This window comes from Microcebus murinus, chromosome 16, assembly GCF_040939455.1.
Source record: "Microcebus murinus isolate Inina chromosome 16, M.murinus_Inina_mat1.0, whole genome shotgun sequence".
NCBI lineage: Eukaryota > Metazoa > Chordata > Mammalia > Primates > Cheirogaleidae > Microcebus > Microcebus murinus.
Genome location: NC_134119.1, coordinates 18,666,551 through 18,683,879, shown reverse-complemented (window position 1 = coordinate 18,683,879; position 17,329 = coordinate 18,666,551). Strand labels below are relative to the sequence as shown.

Genomic DNA, 17,329 nt, shown 5'->3' with positions numbered 1-17,329 from the left:
TTTTTCAAAGAATGAAACCATCATAATATTCTAAATATTTACTGTTAACTATTTATACAAGAAAAGGAAATAAACTAAAATAAGGAGATTAATCCATGGGAGGTCACAACTGGAGGTCATTTTCTTAGATGGTAATTTCAGTTTTTGTTTAAACCATAGTCCTTGGAAGTGCATGTCTAACTAGGTATCCAGGGATGTAACTTTGGATTCTTTATTCTTTATTATCTGTGCCCTTCAATGACACACCTTGAGAAACAGACTTGTGGCTGAACAAGTTGAGTTTATTGCTCATTAAAATGAGGGCAAACACCATGGAGAACTGTGGGGTCTCTCAGTAAAGAGCACGTTAGAAAGAGCATCGTAGGATCCAAAGCTTGAGTTAGGTTCTTGTCTTCAGCAGTTCAGGCTGCTATAACAAAGTACCATAGACTAGGTGGCTTATAAGCAACAGCAATTTATGCCTCACAGTTCTTGATGCTAGGAGGACTAAGATCATGGTGCCAGCAACGTTAGATTCCAGTGAGGATCTTCTTTCCATGTTGTATACTGCCAATTTCTTGTTGTATCCTCATGTGGTAGACAGAGGGCAAGAGAGCTCTCTGGGGCCCCTTTTATGAAAACACTAATCCCACTCTTTGGGGCTCCACCCTCATGCCCAGAACAGCTCCCAAGGCCCCACACCTCCTAATTATCACCTTGAGAGTTAGGATTTCACAAAGGAATTTGGGGGAACACAAACATTCAGTCCTTAATAGTGCTTTAGGGGAAATTTTGAGTGATTGAATCTCTGTTCTGAAGTTGATGCTTTCAGGAAGAGGTGTTAACTCTATAGTTGGATATCTTAAAAAAATCGTATCTAGAATTTGGGAGGAAGTGAGGTTAAAGCTGTGATTGGTAATGTAGCCACTGTTGCTCATATTAGCCAGGGGAGAGAGGTGTTTCATAAGTTGTATAGGTTAGACAATGTCCATATTCCTTTCTGTATTCAGATGTTAATGGAAAAAGACCCAACCTCTGTAAAATGATTTTAAAAGGTTTATTCTGAGCTGAATGTGTGCCAGCCCAGAGCACATGGCCTCAAGAGGTCTTGAAGAAAGGTGCCCAGGGTAGCTGGGTTATAGTTTGGCTCTATACTTTAATGGAACAGGAATTACACGTAAGACCCTAAGTCAGTATATGGGGGTGGCTGTACATTGGTTTGGCCTAAAAAGGTGGGACATCTCAAAGCAGAAAGGAGGGAGACTATAGGTTATAGATGGGGTTTAAAGATTCTTTGATTTGTATTGGATAAAGAAATGAAGCTTTGTCTAAAGACATGGCAAGTTTTAACTTAAGAATATGTGTTAATCAGAGACAAGCTACCAGATATTTACTGAAACTCAAGCGATCTGTTAAGTAAATTGATGGCCTATAGGTGTGGTTGAGCTTTGTTTTGTATAGCCTTAGGCCTGTTGATTTAGCATCTTATTGATATAAAGAATAATATTTCCAAAAAGGGTGGGAGGCATGACAAAACATGTCTGACCTCCCTTCTCATAGCCAGAAACCCAGGTTTTGGGGGGGGTTCCCTTGGCAAAGAGGGGGTACATTCAGTCAGCTGAGGGGCTTGAGATTTTATTTTCATTCACAAGTCCCCATTTTTGGTCAAGATCTTCCAGAAGCAGCATTGAGGGCCAAACTTTTATTTTGTCCCATTGTTGCTGGGTAGTGTGGATACCTATGACAGGTCCATCCAGGCCCTCAGTGGGATCCCCGTGGCCAAGGAACTTATAGCTGTGGACATGAGGGGGAAACTTCCTTTTCCCTGAAAGTTCACCAAACGATCAACTCATAATTAAGAAGGATTAATAAGAAAAAGAGGCTTATTTACCATGCCCATAGGGAGAATCACAGTGATGACCCAGTATTCCAGTGGGGTCTAGAGATTTTTATACCCTCCTTTTAGAGGTGAGGAGGAGATGAGGAAATATGTAATTTTGTTTAGGGGTGATAAATGGTTATAAGGGAGAATGAATGGATGCCAGAAAGAGCTTGACTTTGTAAATGATTCTCTTTGCAAATTAAATTAACCTGAGATACAGGTATTATATTTTAAATGATTTGGGCCACATCTGGTTGAATTCTTAATCTTCTTTCCTGCACTATAGTGAGATAACAGTGAAGGGAAGGGAATTTGTTCTTTTTTATGGGTCCATCTGGTTAATGCAGTTAGAAGGAAGCCCCTTCCAACACCTATTGATCTCTAAGGGCCTTTAATTCAAAATATTCTTTGTACCAAGGAGTCATATTCTGGGATGAAATTTCCTGAGCTCCTTCATTCCCCTCATCTGGAACTTCCCTAGAAGTTTCACACATTAAAAGTCAAGTAGGTGACTATGGAGAAAGAGATCTGGGTAGCAGTCAAGTAACAAGAGATCTGAAAAAAGAGACAAGAACATGGATGAAAATGAAAATAAATAAGTAGAAAAGATTTCCCCACACCTCATCAAAACTGTCTCCCATTTTAAGGAATAGGTCTTCATTAATCTGATGAAGAATATTTGTCTTTTCTTTTAAGAGTTGTAGATTAGTCTTTACTTGCCTAGAGTAGTTTATGTAAAAATAGCATTTTTTTTGCCAATAACCACACAAGTTCCTCCCTGTTGAGCTGTCAGGGTATCCAGAACACACAGTTTTGGAATACAACAGTGTCTAGGCTGTTGACTTCTAAGTGAAGTGCCCCCAATGCTTGCAGAGTGACATTGAACTCTTGTTCTATTACCTTGGGAAGATTCAAAACTGCCTTTTCAATCACATGAGTTCCAAGTTCTAGGAAAAGAGTCCTGAGCACTGAAAAGCACTTAGAATTGTGATATACAAGTGATTTTTTTTTTAATATAGCATCTAGTACATTTATGTGTTACCACTTTATGAACAAAAAAGCCCAAGTTTGTAGTTTGGCTGGCGTTTAAAGTGGAATTGGTAAGAGAGGTATCTGATAACAAAGTCCATAGCGGCCTGACCATCTAGGTAGGGACTTTATCATCACACACAACAAAAGACTAGTGTTATTTACAGAGAGGGTCAGCTTGGAACCTGTGACTTTCCAGTCTGAAGTTTGCTATACTTCCTCTTTCTCATTGGCACTTCTACATCTCCAGTTTCTGTTACAGCCCGACCAGGTTCCTTGCATGCTTCTCAAAAGGAGATCAACACACTGAGACAGCAGAGAAAAAGTTTTATTATCACAGGCACCATGAGGGGAGAGGGGAGTAATTTCACAAATCCATCTTCCTCAAGAATTTGGGAGAAAGGGTTTTTAAAGGTAGTTTGGTGAGCAAAGGGCTAGGGAATGGGGTCTGCTGATTGGCGAGGGATGAGCTCATAGGGTTGGAATGCAGAAATTATCTTCTCAGTTGGTAGGTCTCCTGCGTAGGAGTTTTCGAGACTGTTGGATCCATTCCCACGTCTATCCACGGGTCTGGTTGGTGTCAGTAGGTCTCCAGGATACAGAGTCTAAGAAAACACCCCCAAAGACCAGTCTTAAGATTTAAACAGCAATGGAGTCAAAAGTCTTGGGATTTACAATAGCAATTTTATCTATGGAAGTAGTGGGGGGAGTCACAAATCTTGTGCTTGTCAGGGAGGATAGTGCAATTAAGTAGTAACTAATTACAGCAGCAAGGAAGTTAGGGAACAATGGCGGTTGATTTCTGGCTATATCCATACTTCTATAAAAATCAAACTTGGATTACTATTTATACTTTGAGGCTTTACATTATTTTAATATGGACAGTTTCATTTCCATGTGTCCCTGCCAGTCTGTGAGAACAAAATAGGTTGTGAAATATTTGATACAAAAGGCCTTTGGTCCAGTTCTGGCAGTTACAGGGCTTGGATTTGTCACCAAATCAAGTCAGTCCAGACTTTTGGTCTTGGGTCCACATGTAATCATTAGTGTCTGGGCAACTTAACAAGGGGAGCAAGCGAGCTACCCTAAGTTGCAGAGGCCTGGCTTGTGAGCAGTCCATAACATCTGATTATTTAACAAGCATTAACATCATGAGGGTTAGTGTCAGCATCACCTCAAAAGTACAAGAATGCCATCTGTAGAATCAAACCGTAGGGTTTGATCACAATATTGCCCTAGAATGTCACCCAGATGAGATAAAAATTTTCTCTCTAGTGACCTTACCTGAGCAAAAGATACTTTTTCCATTTCAGTTAACTCACCAACAGGAGAAGTACCATAATATATTTTCTTTGGTTGTGGATGCCACTTCTTGTCCTACATCCCTCTTCCAGACCAGTTCCACCTGGCACTCATTGTCAGAAACAAAAATGAGCTCGGATTCCTCTCTATGATCTATATGTTGGCATAACTGGCAATTAGATTGATTAGTTAGTGTGGCCAGGGTTTGAAAGACTGGTGCAAAAGGATGCTGGGTCTTGTGTCTGACCTGCTGGAAAAGCAGTAAGAGTTAGTAAGAGCAAGTCATAGTTTGAAAGAAAAGTCAGAGTGGAAGATTAAAAGAGAAATTGGGATAGGTTGAGGCCATCTCCACTCAGCTTCCCATGTGCAATCCTCAAACGAGGAAGCTTAAAAGAAAAAGTGTTCATGAAGAACTATTTTTGTGGGGAAGGGATAAAAAGAGAAACAAAAAACAGAAAAAAAGGGGGTTTTAGATAAAAAATGTAGTTTCCTTATCTAAGATATTGGGAAAAACCTCTCTACTTTGTGAAAATGTCTGCTTCAGGGCCCTGGGGACTAGACCTGGAAATCCTTACGTTCAGGTCACCTGTAGGGGTGGTCTTCCAGCTGTCTCAGTGCAGTTTGGTATAGATTACATGAACCTGGGAAAATTTTTCTTTTATTTTGATGGCGGTGTGGGTGGTTAACAGTACTTCATAGACTTCATAGGGGCAATCACAGAGACATGAAAGTACATGTCTTTTTCTAAAAATTTTCACACATACAAAATCTCTTGGTCCAAAAGGATGGCAAAGCCAGTGAATGGGTGGAAGCCATGATCCATTCACCTACAGATGATATGCTTCAAGCATATTAGTTGGTGTCTGTACATGGCTAGTCTTGGTATAGAATTGTTCACTTAAATCCCAACACTGTCGAGATACCACAACTTAAGAAATTTCTCAATAACAAACTACACAAGAAAAATAAATAAATAAGGAATATAATACTTAAAATTAAGAGGCTTAACATCCAATTCTTCATAATAAGGAACAACAAACTGTAGTCTAGAGGTCAGTGTAGTGGATCATAGTGTGCTGATTGTGGGCAGGAATGCACAGGGTTTCAGCACTGAGTCATTTCCCAACACTCACATGTGCCTCAGGTTCTCTCTCCAGGGGTTTAACTCCATCTAGAGGAGTCAAAACGCCAAGGGATCAGCTCTTATGTGAGCTTCCTGGAGGAGCCTTCTTTTAATTAATCTTGTTGGGGATTCCTTATAGGGCCACTCCAAGGGCAGTCATCCCAGACACTCGCACTCGCAACCCCAGTCACCCAGGCGTACCTTTGGCTGGGACGGGTAAATGCCCTTTCTCTTCGGAGCTGAGGAACTCAGTCTCTCACTTATATACAAACAGGACAGTTCAGTTTCCTCTTTCATTTCACAAATGCCCAGAAGTCAACTGAGATCAATTTGGGGAGGAAAAGGCCATGAACGGAGAAGATGCTCTACAGAGCACTAACAGGGCAGGGGCACTCTGAGCTTTAAAAGCCTCTTTTTTCCTTTATTTTTTTTCTCCTATTCTCTCCATCAGTGGAGAATGATTGTTCAATTTTTGTATCTTAACTTGAACTAGCTATAAGACCCCAACTAGCCTTGAATTACCAATACCATAAACATTGTCTCTATCTCAAGAGCAGTAGGAAAAGTTACCAGGTTCAGAGTTGGCAGAATAGAAAACAGAGAGTTCGAGAGACTGGAATTTTAAATTCATAGTGGCAGGTTGACCACTTGAGCTATGAATTTTCCAGGATGTAAGTGGCACTTCAGTTAAAATCCATGCACAAGAATAGGCCATAACCATCTGCAGTCCTAGCATCCTGAACGTTTTGAATCTTTTCCTTAACACACATCCTTGCAAGTACAGGTGCCATAAACAAACCAGGGTGCCCAGATGGCTTCATTCTCCTTATCTCTCCACACATTAAAGGATTGGTTTCCCGTTTTTCTTTATAAGAAGCAACCGAACTGTGGTCTAGGGGTCAGTGTCGTGGATCAGAGTGTGCTGATTGTGGGCAGGACTGCACAGGGATTCACCACTGAGTCATTTCCCGCCTCTCACATGTGCCTCAGGTTCTCTCTCCAGGGGTCTAACACCTCTGAGAGGGCTCAAAACGCTGAGTGATCAGCTCTTATGTGCGTTTCCTGGAGGAGCCTTCTTTTAATTAATCTTGTTGGGGATTCCTTATAGGGCCACGTCACACCACAGGCAGTCTCCCCTGGCACTCCCAATCCCACTGCCACTCACCCGGGTGTATCTTTGGCTGGGACGGGTAATTGCCCTTTCTCTTCGGAGCTGAGGAACCTCAGTCTCTCATTTATCTACAAATAGGACAGTTCGGTTTCCTCTTTCATTTCACAAATGGCCACAAAAGCCAATTGAGATGAATTTGGGGAGGAAGAGGCCATGAATGGAGAAGACCCTTTACAGAGCACCAACAGTACGGTGGGAATCTGAGCTTTAAAAACCCCTTTTCTCCTTTATTTTTTTTCTCCTATTCTCTCCATCAATGCAGAATGATTGTTCAATTTTTGTATCTTAACTTGAACTAGCTATAAGACCCCAACTAGCCTTGAATTACGAATACCATAAACATTGTCTCTATCTCAAGAGCAGTAGGAGAAGTTAGCAGGTTCAGAGTTGGCAGAATAGAAAACAGAGAGCTAGATAGACTGGAATTTTAAATTCTTAGCGGCAATTGACAACTTGAGCTATGAATTTTCCTAGATGCCAGTGGCCCTTCACTTGAAACACGAGCACAAGAACAGGCCATAACCAGCTGCAGCCCTAGCATACCTGCACATTTTGAATCTCTGTTTACACACATACTTGCAAGAGCAGGTGCAATAAACAAACCAGGGTGCCCAGATGGCTTCATTCTCCTTGTCTCTCCTCATGTTTAGAGGATTGGTTTCCCCTTTTTCTTTACAAGAAGCAACCGAACTGTGGTCTAGGGGTCAGTGTTGTGGATCAGAGTGTGCTGATTGTGGGCAGGACTGCACAGGGATTCACCACTGAGTCATTTCCCACCTCTCACATGTGCCTCAGGTTCTCTCTCCAGGGGTCTAATACCTCTGAGAGGGCTCAAAACGCTGAGTGATCAGCTCTTATGTGCGTTTCCTGGAGGAGCCTTCTTTTAATTAATCTCGTTGGGGATTCCCTATAGGGCCACGTCTCACCACAGGCAGTCTCCCCAGGCACTCCCACTCCCACCCCCAGTCACCCAGGGATACCTTTGGCTGGGACTAGTAAATGCTCTTTCTCTTCGGAGCTGAGGAATCTCAGTCTCTCATTTATCTACAAAAAGGACAGTTCAGTTTCCTCTTTTATTTCACAAATGGCCAGAAAAGCCAATTCAGATCAATTTGGGGAGGAAGAGGCCATGAATGGAGAAGATCTTTTACAAAGCACCAACAGCATGGTGGTAGTTTGAGTTGTAAAAGCTCTTTTCTCCTTTACTTTTTTTCCTTTTCTTTCCATCAGTGGAGAATGATTGTTCAATTTTTGTATCTTAGTGGCTGTAAGATCTTACTGGCTATAAGACCTCCAACTAACCTTGAATTACGAATACCATAAACATTGTCTCTATCTCAAGAGCAGTAGGAGAAGTTACCAGGTTCAGAGTTGGCAGAATAGAAAACAGACAGCCAGAGACCTGGAGTCTGGAATTTTAAATTCATAGTGGCAGGTTGACCACTGTAGCTATGAATTTTCCAGGATGTAAGTGGCACTTCAGTTAAAATCCTTGCACAAGAATAGGCCATAACCATCTGCCATCCTAGCATACCTGAACGTTTTGAATCTTTTCCTTAACACACATACTTGCAAGTACAGGTGCCGTAAACAAACCAAGGTGCCCAGATGGCTTCATTCTCCTTATCTCTCCACACATTAAAGGATTGGTTTCCTATTTTTCTCTTCAAGAAGCAACTGAACTGTGGTCTAGGGGTCAGTGTCGTGGATCAGAGTGTGCTGATTGTGGGCAGGACTGCACAGGGATTCACCACTGAGTCATTTCCCGCCTCTCACATGTGCCTCAGGTTCTCTCTCCAGGGGTCTAACACCTCTGAGAGGGCTCAAAACGCTGAGTGATCAGCTCTTATGTGCGTTTCCTGGAGGAGCCTTCTTTTAATTAATCTTGTTGGGGATTCTCTATAGGGCCACGTCAAGCCACAGGCAGTCTCCCCAAGCACTCCCACTCCCATCCCCCTCACCCAGGCGTACCCTTTGGCTAGGACAAGTAAATGCCCTTTCTCTTCGGAGCTGAGGAACTCAGTCTCTCATTTATCTACAAACAGGACAGTTCGGTTTCCTCTTTCATTTCACAAATGGCCACAAAAGCCAATTGAGATGAATTTGGGGAGGAAGAGGCCATGAATGGAGAAGACCCTTTATAGAGCACCAACAGTATGGTAGGAGTCTGAGCTTTAAAAACCCCTTTTCTCCTTTATTTTTTTCTCCTATTCTCTCCATCAATGCAGAATGATTGTTCAATTTTTGTATCTTAACTTGAACTAGCTATAAGACCCCAACTAGCCTTGAATTACGAATACCATAAACATTGTCTCTATCTCAAAAGCAGTAGAAGTTAGCAGGTTCAGAGTTGGCAGAATAGAAAACAGACAGATAGAGAGTTCGAGAGACTGGAATTTTAAATTCTTAGTGGCAGATTGACCACTTGAGCTATGAATTTTCCTAGAAGCAAGTGGCACCTCACTTGAATTACAAGCACAAGAATAGGCCATTACCAGCTGCAGCCCTAGCATACCTGCACATTTTGAATCTTTTTGTTTACAAACATACTTGTGAGAGGAGGTTTAATAAACAAAGGAGGTGCCCAGATGGCTTCATTCTCCTTGTCTCTCCTCATGTTTAGAGGATTGGTTTCCCCTTTTTCTTTACAAGAAGCAACCAAACTGTGGTCTAGGAGTCAGTGTCGTGGATCAGAGTGTGCTGATTGTGGGCAGGACTGCACAGGGATTCACCACTGAGTCATTTCCCACCTCTCACATGTGCCTCAGGTTCTCTCTCCAGGGGTCTAACACCTCTGAGAGGGCTCAAAACGCTGAGTGATCAGCTCTTATGTGCGTTTCCTGGAGGAGCCTTCTTTTAATTAATCTTGTTGGGGATTCCCTATAGGGTCATGTCATGCCACCTGCAGTCACCCCAGGCACTCCCACTCACTCAGGCGTACCTTTGACTGGGACAGGTAAATGCCCTTTCTCTTCGGAGCTGAGGCACTCAGTCTCTCATTTATCTACAAACAGGACAGTTTGGTTTCCTCTTTCATTTCACAAATGGCAGAAAAGCCAGTTGAGATCAATTTGGGGAGGAAGAGGCCATGAATGGAGAAGACACTCTACAGAGCACCAACAGTATGGTGGGAGTCTGAGCTTTAAAAACCCCTTTTCTCCTTTATTATTTTTTTTTTCTTTTCATCAAAGCAAAATGATTGTTCAATTTTTGTATCTTAGCTTGAACTAGCTATAAGATCTCCAACTAGCCTTGAATTACAAATACCATAAACACTGTCTCTATCTCAAGAGCAGTAGAAGTAGTTAGCCGGTTCAGAGTTGGCAGAATAGAAAACAGACAGACAGAGACCTGGAGTCTGGAATTTTAAATTCATAGTCGCAGGTTGACCACTTGAGCTATGTATTTTCCTAGAAGCAAGTGGCCCTTCACTTGAAACACAAGCCAAGAATAGGCCATAACCATCTGCAGCCCTAGCATACCTGCACATTTTGAATCGTTTCTTTTACAAACATGCTTGGAAGAGGAAGTGCAATAAACAAACCGGGGTACCCAGATGGCTTCATTATCCTTGTCTCTCCTCATGTTTAGAGGATTGGTTTCCTCTTTTTCTTTACAAGAAGCAACCGAACTGTGGTCTAGGGGTCAGTGTCGTGGATCAGAGTGTGCTGATTGTGGGCAGGACTGCACAGGGATTCACCACTGAGTCATTTCCCGCCTCTCACATGTGCCTCAGGTTCTCTCTCCAGGGGTCTAACACCTCTGAGAGGGCTCAAAACGCTGAGTGATCAGCTCTTATGTGCGTTTCCTGGAGGAGCCTTCTTTTAAATAATCTTGTTGGGGATTCCCTATAGGGCCACGTCACACCAAGTCACACCACGCCATGGGCAGTCTCCTCAAGCACTCCCACTGGCACCCCTACTCACCCAGGCATACCTTTGGCTGGGACAGGTAAATGCCCTTTCTCTTCGGAGCTGAGGAACCTCAGTCTCTCATTTATCTACAAACAGGACAGTTCGGTTTCCTCTTTCATTTCACAAATGGCCAGAAAAGCCAATTCAGATCAATTTGCAGAGAAAGAAGTAATCAATGGTGAACACTCCATTATAGTGCACCTCCAAGTCAAAATCAGGACCCTTCTAAACAACTTCCTAGTTAAAGTATTGACAAGTCAGAATAAACCAATACTACCTATCAAGATAGTGAGTTCTGGGCCTCAGCAGCACTTACCAGTTCAGCTCTAGGTAAATTTTGGAGCAGATCTGCGCCCTATTGGGGCGATTCCTTTACCTTTTGCTGCTGGTGATCTACTCCTTGAGCGTGTCCTCAGTCTTCTTGTAGCCCCACGTCTTGGCACCATCTTGTCAATAAAAACAAACCCAAACTCTGAAAAATATCTGAGTTTGATTCTGAGGTGAATATTTGTGACCATGTTCCTGAAAATCACAGGAAAGTAGTCTTAAGCAAGTGTTCTCTCGCTGATTGGGTTACACTTTGGCTTTATACATTTCAGAAAGCCAGCAGTTACCCAAAATCCAGTACACAGAAGATGTCCGTTTGTTTTGCCTAAAAAGGCAGGACATCTCAAAGCTGGGCATTACAGGTAACAGGTGCATTTGTAGACACTGTTTGGAAATACTCTTTGGATTCTAATAACCACTCTGTTTACCCTAAAGTAAATTAGTATACAAAAATTGACAGTTAGGGATTTGTTTTCCTAAGCAGAAACTGTGCTGTGTTTGTCCACTGGACACATAACCAGCTAGCTAGTGAGAGTCAGACAAATGAAGAGTGGGTAAGACCAAAAGGAAAACTTAAGCTGCCATTTTAAGCCCTGGTAACTACAACCTCAATTCCCTAATCCTAATGTTAATATGAGATGATACAAAGAGAGAGTCTGAAACAGATGTTATGTGTAACTTCCAACAGATATTGAAATCAGGGAAGAAAATAAATTCCACAAATAGGATTAAATGGCCAAAACGAAAATGACATCAAAAGTCTTTGACCTTAAGTATCTCTCTTTTAAAACCTTTCAAATGGCATCTATTATTTATCATTCCATTTAGTTCAATCTAAACTTATACATATAATTTTCTGTTTTAAGAAGTTATGAGGTCATGGATAATTTACTTATAAATCTAATAGAGGAAATTTATAAAATTTAAGTCATGAGAAATATACCCTCTTATTAAAAAAATAAAAATATTGTTCCTAACATTATGTTTACATGGCAACTAATTTTTTATAGGAAAACATACTATACACTAAATCCTTTTAGGGTGTCCTTGAGAGAGGACCACAGGAACGTCATCAAAGCCAAAGGGCAGTGGAGCCCGCGCCTCACCCCTTCAAGATCAGGCTCGCTCTGCTGCACTCAAGCCCTGGCAACAAGCCTTTCATCCACCCTCTCTGCCTGTCTGGCCAATCCCAAACTCCGCTCCAGCTGCCTCACAACGTGACCCCTGTGACCTCACGCTCCCTAACGCCCAACTCCACCCACCTGTTATTTCATGGAGGCAAGTCCTCCTATCACTGTCCCTGTGCCAGAGGCACCCACCTATCTACAGCCCTTATGTCCTTCCAGCACTTTCCCTCTCACCTAGCCTGCCTCCGATGCTGAAGAAGAGCCAGGTGTCCCAAGTTTTCAGGTGGCTCATAATTGAGGCTCATTCCCAGGACACGGGGGTGAACTGGGTCTCAGGAGCCAAGCAGAAAGGCTTCACGAAAACACGTGGTGGACAGGGGTCAGAGACTTGACGCCACCTGGCTGTCCTGACTCTGCCACCAACATTTGCCCCCACCCCTTTGAATCACTTTCTCAGCCTCGCCTATGAGTTCCCAGGGTGACAGTAAATAAGCCTGGACAAATGTGGATGTGGAGAGTAGTAACCAGGAGACCCAGGTGCCCAATGGCTTTTGGGGAAGCACAGCCTGGGGGCTTGTATGTGGGGAGGAGATGCTCTGAGGGCTGGGCACCAAATTCCAGGGTCAGGGAGACAGTTCTTCCCCCAGAGCAACTTCCCGTTGAGAAATAAAAAAATAAAAGATTCAGGAAGAGCATTTTTCATTTTTTTTTTTTTAACTAGAAAGTTCTTACAAGAAAGGGACCAGTACTGTGGCTCAGGCTCTCAAAATTGATCAGTATAAGTCAAGGTTTCTGTGTCTGCTTACTTTTCCCCATCTTAATAAAATAAAATCTCAGTCACTAGAGGGAATACATACAATGGGTATGCGAGGCAGAACCAGAATTCATTAAGGAATCCCAGCGTAGCCACCATTCATCTTGGGAAACAGAGCACCAGTTACCTGAGCAGCCTTCTGTGTGCTAATGCCCCAAACAACTATCCATCCCCTCAGTAGCCACTATCCTTAATTTTTTTGTGTATTCATCAGTTGCCTTTATTTGTAGTTTCACTTTAACTCTTTTGTACTCTTAAACAATAATTGAATAGTTTTCCATGTCCATAAATTTTAAGTATAGTTTTACATGACAGTATTCTCAAGCATCTTGCTTTTGTGGTGCTGTAACTTGCTCCTGCTACCTCACCTCAGTCGCTCATTTATCTACAAACAGGACATTTCGGTTTCCTCTTTCATTTCACAAATGTCCAGAAAAGCTAATTCAGATCAATTTGGGGAGGAAGAGGCAATGAATGGAGAAGACCCTTTAGAATGCACCACCAAGCAAAACTAGGACTCTCAAAACAACTTCCTATAAAAAGAATCCACAGCTCAGAATAAACAGGAACCATCAACCAAGATCTCGTGAGCTCTGGGGGCTCGGGAGGACTTACCAGTTCTGCCCAAGGGAAAGCTGGTAGTCAGGTGGCTCGAGGGGACCGTGCTGCTTCCTGGCACTGATGTCGGGCCTTCACGGAATCCTGAGACTTCATTCAACCCCAGGTGTGAGCACCAGCTTGTCAAAAGGAAAGAACCCAAACTCTTCAAAATCATTAAACAGGTTTATTCTGATCTCTGTGTGTGTGACTCACCTGGAGCACATGGCCTCAGGAGGTCCTGAGAATATGTGCCCAGACTACTGTGGTACAGTTTGGTTGTATACGTTCATGCAGATATGAATTTCAAATAAGGCCCTAAGTCTGTATGTCGAGGGGGTGTATTTGTTTTCCCTGAAATGGCAGGACGTCTTAAAGTGTGTTCTTATATGTTATAGGTGCACTTAAAGATTCTTTGACTTATAACTGGTTAAAGAATGAAGCTTTGTCTTAAGGCTTGGAATTTTTTAACTTGAGAAATCTGTTAATCAGAGACAAGATGTTTACCGAAACTCAAGTGGTCTCCTATGTTAATTGAAGAACTGTAGGTTTGTTTTAAGCTGTGCCTTCTATAGCCTTAGGTCTGTTAATGATCTGGTATCTCATTGTTATAAAGTATAATGTCTCCAAAAAAATAGAGGTACATCATGATGCAGGTCTGACCTACCTTTTCATAGCCAGTATCTGAGCCTCAAGGTTTTGTCTGCGGTCCCCTTTGCCAAGACAGCGTCCATTCCATCACAGCTGGAGGGCTTTAAGATTTTATTTTAGTTCATACAGACACGATCATAGAGTGTTGTTCTTTTTGTTGATCCACCACAATCATTGTGTGGCCTCTTTGAAGCTGGTGCTCTGTAAAATTGTTGAAAGAAAAATATTATCACCTTGCTATGAATACCTGGTCTACCCATAGCAACACCAAATCCTAACAGTGCCAGGCGAGTTTCCAAATATTAGATGTTGCCTCTCTCTTAGTGCCTCCTTTAAGCCAAAGCCAAACAATGTCAGGTTTCTGGATGTAAATCAACCATCTCTACCATTTCTGTGATGTTGCTAACCAGCTGCTTGTCCAGGTAGGATGGCCTATAGAAATCTTAGGCCTTTTAATTCACCATCTTATAATAGGACATCTTTTTGTTTCTAAAGCATTTCATAGTTGTGAAACTAACCCAAAATCATACCTACCATAATAAAAAATATTTCTTTATGTTTTGGCAATTAATATATCTGGATGTTGGCAATTAATGTAATCATCTGGAATTGTTTTATTTCTGTGAGAAGCTTATATGTCAAGGCCTGATTTAAGTTCCTAATAGTATACTCGTCTTCACAATTTTTAGTTTTTTTAAAGTATTAACCACATAAAACCACATTAAGATTGTGGCTGTTTTCTCTATACGGTTTAAATTATTGTGAATAGTTCCCCAAATGCTGGTAAGTAATTGTTGGGTTCTTTTTTCAGGTGAAGAACACGAAGGGTGGCTGGGTTCAGAGTGAGGCAGCAATGGATAGAGACCTTTGAAGAGGAGAGCAGTAACATTTCACAGGGTGTTAGGTGACTGTCAATGAAAGAGTCTGTGTAGGATAGGAACCAGTAAGTGTAGTGGAAACTCTGGAACTAAATCAATGGAAGTTTTCATACATTTTTCTATTGCTATTATAGATGCCAAACAAGGTGGATATGGCTTGGCCACTAGATCTAACAAAATACTGAAATGAGCAGTAGGTCTCTAATAGTTCCCACATACTTGAGTCAGCACTTGGTCAGAATTTTCATGAAGAAAAAGTGAAAAAAGATTTTTAAGCCTAGAATCCTAGAGAAAAATCTGATAGTTTATATTTCAGTATTTATGTTTAAATAGGAGCATGCTTCTTTTAACTTGAAAAGTGCACAGTTATTAAAATATACTTCTATTAATACCTTTCACTAAGATATAATTAACCTAAGATCAACTCTCTTTTGCATTTGCCAGGTTTGGAGCATTTTATTTTGTGCACAGAGAGAAGTAAAACTTAGGGTTTTTTTGTTTCGTTTTAAAATACAAAAGTTGAAGGACAATGGCTCTCATTACAGTTTTACATTATTTAAAACCTGAAGAGTTTTAACAAACCTAATTATTCCCATTTTCTTTTATTTTGTAGAACAAAGTTACTGTTCTGAATTTTGGAAGGGTAAAACAAAAAATAGTAGTTATAGAAGACATGATATAAATCATAACTAATGTCAGAAATAATTGTAAGCAACATTGTAAAAACACTGTAAATAACAATTGTAATTCAAAATAAATAACAAAAAGTAATAGAAGACTTTTTTAAAAGCTGATAGGAGTGTAAAAACCAATAACCACAATTTAACAGAATTATAAGAAATAACTCCACATAAGCATAAAACAGCTTAGTCATTATAAATTAAAATGTCCCTCATTTTGTTTCTGCTTTATATATACTTATATAATAATTTAGAGGAAAGAACTTATATAATTAGACATACACAGATCTATAAATATAAAAATTGGTAATAATTAAAATTCCCTATAGCTTTAACAAATAATTAACTAATCAGTATATTAAATAATACATATATTAAATTTATCCTATGGATAAACTATTAATTTCTTAAATAACAGGGAAATCATATCTAATTCCTTGTATACATATTTTTATTTCTCTAATTATCATGCCTTATATAATCATTTAAATCAAATATCTTCATATTAAATATAAATAAATTATAAAATATATTATGTTATATATCATAAAACATTATTATATATTATAAATGAAATTATATAATATTTATATTAAATATCATCCTTAATCAAAATAACTATTTTTATCCTGACACAAAAAAACAACTAGAGAAACTAGAGAAATAAAAACAAGTATCGTTTCACTATTTTTTCTCCATTAACACATACTAACAATCGAAATAGATGAATATACACATATTCACATACATACATATATACACTCATATTTATTTCTATTATATAATTTTGAATATACCATGTGTGTACATATACATACACACACACATACATATATATATACACACATATATGTGTCCTTTGAGAACAACTGGAAGATATTTATTTTGTCCTTAATCTATTGCCATTCAAAAATAACAAGAATAGATATTATCATTATTTACAACTGTTTTGTGTCTGTTTTTTGATAAGAAACTTTCCAGGCTTTCAAAACTTATTAATTAACTGAATGATTTATCTAAGATCTTAAAGGTATATAAGGATAGTGAAATTATAATTTAGCTAATACATTAAATCCTTATGATTTGTAGCCTGTAAAAACATTATAAAATTAAAACCTTTAAAATGGCATCCATTATCACATTTCATTTAGTTCAATATAAGTTTATACATATAATTCTGTGTTTTAAGCAGTTGAGATCCGTGGTAATTTACTTATAAATCCAATATAGGAAATTTATAAAATTTAAGTCATGAGAAATTTTACCCTCTTATTAAACAAACAATATTGTTTCTAACATTATGTTTACATGGCAAACTGATTTTTTTAACACGAAATCATACCATATACTAAACTCTTTTAGGGTGTCCTTGAGATGCCAAAGGGTGCTGGAGCTGGTTCTGGAGCCTGAGGCGGCCCCCTTCAAGGCCAGAGCTGCTCTGCCACACTCAAGTTCTGGGGACCAGCTTTTCATCCATCCCCTTTGTCTGCCTGGCCAATCACCAACTGAGCTCTGGCTGCGTCACAACGTGACCCCTGTGACCTCACGCTCCCGCGCGCTGGACCCCACCCACCTGTTATTTGACCGGGCATGGCGTCCTCTCTCTGTCCCTGTGCCAGAAGCACCCAGCCACCTACAGCCTTTATGTCCTGGGAGCCCTTTCCCTCTCACCTAGCCCGCCTCTGCTGCTGCGGCCCCGCCAGGTGTCCCAAGTTTTCAGGCGGCTCAGAATTGAGGCTCATTCCCAGGACACTGGAATGAGCTGGGCCACAGGAGCCAAGCAGAGAGGCTTCACAAAACCCCCGGGTGGGGAGGAGTCAGAGACTTGAGGCCCACCAGCTGTCCTGATTTGCCA

General features: G+C 40.6%; 1 long non-coding RNA gene across 2 annotated transcripts; it reads right to left on the bottom strand.

The window, feature by feature from the left end:
* Positions 1-3,215: 3,215 nt before the first annotated feature.
* Positions 3,216-16,913, bottom strand: LOC105880059 (uncharacterized). Of its 2 annotated transcripts, XR_012923699.1 has the most exons (5): positions 16,817-16,913; positions 13,933-14,117; positions 13,284-13,405; positions 10,777-10,922; positions 3,216-4,439 (listed from the first exon to the last, which is right to left on the bottom strand). It is a non-coding gene; the product is annotated as an uncharacterized LOC105880059 (long non-coding RNA). The 2 variants fall into 2 exon arrangements; XR_002221894.2 differs by lacking the exon at positions 3,216-4,439 and having other exon boundaries at positions 10,398-10,922.
* Positions 16,914-17,329: the final 416 nt, after the last annotated feature.